Here is a 5,849-nt window from a genome sequence, read left to right as displayed (position 1 = left end):
AAGTGATAAAAATACATTCACCTGTCTTGTAAAAGTCCAAATGCATAGGAAGTGAGTTGTGCAGAATTCTGGCTCCTATCTTGATGCCTCTCTGTCCTAGCACATTATCATCATCTTCACAATCCACTGTGGTGACACTACATTCTCATTACAACCACACAGTCAGAAGAGAGAAAGGAAGATGGGAATAGCCCCCATTTCTTTTTTAAAAATTCAAAAATTATGCTAAAATATATATAATAAAAATGTCAGTTTTGACCATTTTAAGTGTATTATTCAGTGTCATTGATTACATTCATCATATTGTAACCATCACCAGTATCTATTTCCAAAACTTTTTCATCACTCCAAACAGAAAATTTGTACCCATTAAGCAATAGCTCTTCATTCCCACCTTCCCCAAGACTGATCAACTTCTGTCTTTTTGCTATTGCCTATCAAGCCATGGTATTTTCCATCACTTCCTATGCATGTGGAAGTCAGACAGTGAATGAGGAAGATTGAAGCAGAAGTAATGCCTTTGAATTGTGGTGTTGGTGAAGAATGCTGAAAATACCATAGACTAGTATAAGAACAAACAAAACTGTCCTGGAAGAAGTGCAGCCAGAATGCTCCTTAGAAGCAAGAATGGCCAGACTTCATCTCACCTACTTTAGTCATATTGTGAAGAAAGGACCAGTCCTTGGAGAAGCATACCTTGTTTGGTAAAGTAGAGGGTCAGTTCAAAAGGGGAAGACCCTAAATGAGATGGATTTACACAATGGCTGCAATGACGGGCTCAGGTATATCTAGGATGATAAGGATGGTGCAGGGCCAGGCAATATTTCGTTCTTTTGTGTACTTTGGGTCACTGTGAGTTGGAACCAACTTGACAGCACCTAACAATAATGACCTAGATATTTCATACAACTGGAATCATACAGTATCTGTCCTTTTGTGTCTGGCTTCTTTCTATTTAGCATGATATTTTCAAGGTTCATCTTTGTGATAGCATGTATCAGAACTTTATTTTTTTATGGCTGAATAATACTCCATTTTATAATTGTCCAATATATATTGTCCAATACCTACATCACATTTTGTTTATTCATTCATCTGTTGATGGACACTTGGGTTGTTTCTACCTTTTGACTATTGTGAATAAGGATGCAGTTTGAGTTATAAGGCATTGTTTGAGTTTCTGTTTTCAATTCCTTTAATATATATCTAGGAATGGAATTGCTGAGTCATGTGGTAATTGTGTGTTTAACTTTTTGAGGAAAGCCAAACAATTTTCCACAGATGTTGCATTATTTTACAGTCCCACCACTAATGCATGAGGGTTCCACTTTTTCCACATCTTCACCAACACTTGTTTTTTTCTTTATTATTATTATTATTATAGTCATTCTGGTAGCTTAGAAGTTGTATCACATTGTGATTTTGATTTGCATTTCTATGACTAATGATGTTAAGCATCTTTTCATGTGCTTATTGCCCATTCGTATATCTTATTTGGAAAAATATTTATTCAAAACCTTTGTCCTCTTTAAATTGTTTTTTTTTTGTCTTTTTGTTGATATGTTATAGGAGTTCTTTATGTATTCTGGATATTAAGCCTTTATCAGATATATTATTTGCAAGTATTTTCTTCCATTCTATACATGGTCTTTCCATTTTCTTGATAATATTATTTGATGCACCAAAGTTATTAATTGTGATGAAAATTTAACTGACTTTTCTTTTTTAGTTCATAGTTTTGTTATCATACCTAAGCATTCATTGCTAAATCCAAGGTCATAGGGATTTATCTCTATGTTTTTCTTATAATGTTGTTGCTAGGTGCTATTGAGTTGGCTTCAACTCATAGCGACCCCATGTACAACAGAACAAAACACTGCAACATCCTCACAGTCCTTGCTATGCTTGAGCCTCTTGTTGCAGCCACTGTGTCAATCCAGCACATTGAGGGTCTTCCCCTTTTTTGCTGACCCTCTACTTTACCAAGCATGATATCCTTCTCCAGTGAGAAAGATAATATATAATAGTTTTATGATTTCAGCTCATATTTGTAGTCTTTATCCATTTTTAATTAATATTTGTATATGGTGTGAAGTAGATGTCCAATGTCATTCCTTTGTGTGTGGCAGTCCAATTGTCCCAATACCATTTGTTAAAGAAAATATTCTTGCCCTATTGATTGGTTTTGGCACCCTTGTCTAAAATCAATTAGCTATAGATGTACGGGGTTATTTCTGGACTCTAAATTTTATGCCATTGGTCTATATGGTATCTTTATGCCAGTACCATACTATTTTAATTACTGCAAATTTGCAATAAGTTTTGAATATGAGAAGTGACTCTTTCAACTTTTTTTTTTTTTTCCCAAATTGTGATTTGGGTGAAAATTTACAGAGCAAATTAGTTTTTCATTCAACAATCCATACCCATTCCATTTTGTGATGTTTACTGCAATCCCCACAATGCAACAACATTCTTCCCACTTCCTCCCCATACCCATTCCTTCCCTTCATCCTTCCTTCTCATCCCCTTACTCCTTCCTTGCTAATAAATGAAAGGATATCATATATTCCTGGATAGCAACACTTAATATTGTTAGGATGTCAGTACTATCCAAAGAGATGAAAGAAATGACTGGGTAAATCCTCCCAGCTTGATCTTACATGCTTGATTGTTCTAATGAGCGCATACCCTCCTAGTATTATTGTTCACCTTATATAAGCCTGTCTGTCGACTGGCTGAAAGTTGAGCCATACGGGTTGGGTAGGTCTAACTGTTGCGTTGCATCTTTGACTTTCTTCATTCTTCTTTGCTCTGCATGGGGAGAGAACAGTTGCACCTTAGATGGCTACTCACAAGCTTTTAAGACCCTAGTTACTACTCAAGAAAGTAGGATTTAGAACATGGTATTTGTGGTCTATGTTATGCCAATTGACTTCATTGTCCACTGAGACTATGGTCCTGAACTCCTGTGTCCAGTGACTTATTCACTCAAGGTGTTTGGTTATGACTAAGAAGTTTTTATAACTTTGTCCCCTGTATGCTCTACTACATTCAGGGTATATTTGCAGCACATATAAATAGGTAGGTAGAGATAACCTCTGTCAAACCTATAATTTATTTGTGGGTGCATCCCACTCACCTTCCTACCTCTGTTCAGCTTGAGTGTCTGTGGTGGTTAAGTTTGTGTCAACTTGGCTAGACCTGGTTGAGTGGCTGGGCAGCCGGATGTAGTATTCCCTATGATGAGACTAGTAATCCATGGTGGAATCTACTGTGAGCAGCTGAGTAGCTGCCCTCAGGATGCAGTTTCCTTCCCACATATAAGTAGTAGCTTTGGGAATGGTCTGTAGCTTATGGCATGCTTGAAACCTGCATGTAGCCATGTCGTTGTTCAGCAGCCTGCCATGCTCTGCCAACGTTGGGACCTTCAATGGACTTGAGTTAATGGCTTGCTGTGTGGTTTGGTAACATCGGGACTGTTTACTTGTCAACCTTGGGCTTGGCAGCCTCAGCAGCCAGCAGCTGTCTGAGTGAAGAAAAGCCTCTAGCTTCAGTGGACCGAGAGCTGGAGGCAGAGCTGAAGTCCAAGGTTGAGTGGCTTTCACCCAACCCCTAGAGCTTGGTACTTTGAACTTGGACTTAAAGCCTCCAAATTGTAAGAATAAACTCCTGTTTGTTTAAGCCATCCCATTTGTGGTATATTCTTGTCAGAGTGGTGCTAGGTAACCGGAACAGAATATTCAACTTTGTTCTTCAAGATTGTTTTAGCTATTCAGGACTACTTGAAATTCTATATGAATTTTAGGATCAGCTTTTCCATTTCAGCAAAAAAGACTGTTGCAATTTGACAGAGATTACATTGAATCTGTACATCCCTTTGGATAGTATTGACATCCTAACAATATTAAGTGCTCTTATCCAGGAACATGGGATGTCTTTTATTTATTTAGATCTTTAACCCTTTCAGCACTGCTTTGTAGTTTTCAGTATATAAGTTTTTAACCTCTTCGGTTAAATTTTTTCTTAGATATTTTATTCCCTTAGATACTCTTATCCTTACTCTGGTAGCATAGTGCCTAAGGCATTTGACTGCTAACCAGAAGGCTGGAGGTTCAAACCCACCAGCCACTCCTTGGAAGGAACATTGGGCAATCTATTTCTGTAGTGATACCACCTTGGAAACCCAAGGAGGGGTCGCTATGAGTCAGGCTGTACTCTACGGCACATAACAACAACAACAACAACTTCCTTACAACTGGACAAATAAGTAACATCACAATGAATGGAGAAAAGATTGAAGTTGTCAAAAATTTCATTTTACTTGGAACCACAATCAACACTCATGAAAACAGCAATCAGGGTATCAGACATTGTATTGCACTGGGAAAATCTGCTGCAAAAGACCTCTCTAAAGTGTTAAAGAGCAAAGATGTCACTTTGAAGACTAAGTTGTGCCTAATCCAAGCTATGGTGTTTTCAGTTGCCTCATGTGCATTTGAAAGCTGGATAAAGAATAAAAAAGATTAAAGAAAAACTGATGCCTTTGAACTGTGGTGTTGGTGTGTTGTTATTTGCTGTCGAGTCAGACTTGACTCATAGTGACCCCTCCTTGGGTGTCCAAGGTGGTATCACTATAGAAGTAGATTGCCCAACCCTTCTTCCAAGGAGTGTCTGGTGGGTTTGAACCGCCAGCCTTCTGGTTAGCAGTCAAGTTCCTTAGACAGTACGCTAATACTGAAAATACAATGAACTGCCAGAAGAATGAACAAATATGTCATGGAAGAAGTGCAGCTGTAATGCTCCTTAGAAACAAGAATGGCTAAACTTTGTCTCACCTACTTTGGTCATGTTGTCAGAAGGGATCAGTGCTTGGAGAAGGATATCATGCTTAGTAAAGTGGAAGATCAGGGAAAAAGAGGAAGATCTTCAATAAAATGGATTGACACAGTGGCTGCAGTGATGGCCTCAGGCATAGCAAGGATTGTGAGGATGGCACAGGACTGGGCAGTGTTTCATTCTTTTGGACACAGGGTCTCTGGACCTGACTCCTCAGCACCTAGCATTAACAACAAACTATTATAAGTGGAATTGTTTTCTTAATTTTCTTTTTGGATTCTTCATTTACTGGTAAATAGAAATAGAATTGATTTTTACATGTTTATCTTACAATTTTACTGAATTGGTTAATTATCTCCAGTAACTTTCTTGTGGAATCTTTGGGATTTTCTATACATAGGATCATGTTATCTGTGTATAGGGATAGTTTTACTTTTTTAATTTCCAATTTGGATGCTTTTTATTTCTTTTTCTTTTGTAATTGCTCAGGCTAGAATTTCTAATACAATGTTGAATAGCTGTGGTATAATAATAATATTGTTGTCCATTTCATTTACGTTATCTTGTTTGTTGGTATACAATTGTTCATGTTCTTTTATAATCCTTTTTATTCTTTAGCTAAGATTTGGTAGTAATGTCTCCATATTTGTTTCTGAACTTCATTACTTGTGTCTTATTTGTTTTTTCTTTGTCATTATAGCTAAAAATTTGCCAATTTTGTTGATCTTTACATGGAAATAAATTTTGGATTTATTGATTCTCTCTGTAGTTTTTATTCTCTGTTTCATTTATCTTCACTCTAATCTTTATTATTTCCATCCTTTTGCTTGATTTGGGTTGAGCTTGCTTTTCTTTTTCTCATTACTCAAGGTGTACAGTTTAGTTATTGATTTGTATCTTTATTCTTATAGACTTCTACTGCTATACATTTCTATCAACACTGTCTTCAGTGAATCCCACATATTTTGGTACATTGTATTTTCATTGTCACTTTAAATATTTTCTAATTT

Source organism: Orycteropus afer, unplaced genomic scaffold, assembly GCF_000298275.1.
Source record: "Orycteropus afer afer isolate SDZICR_OR568_19922 unplaced genomic scaffold, OryAfe1.0 scaffold00183, whole genome shotgun sequence".
Lineage (NCBI taxonomy): Eukaryota > Metazoa > Chordata > Mammalia > Tubulidentata > Orycteropodidae > Orycteropus > Orycteropus afer.
Note: the sequence above shows the minus strand (reverse complement) of the source record.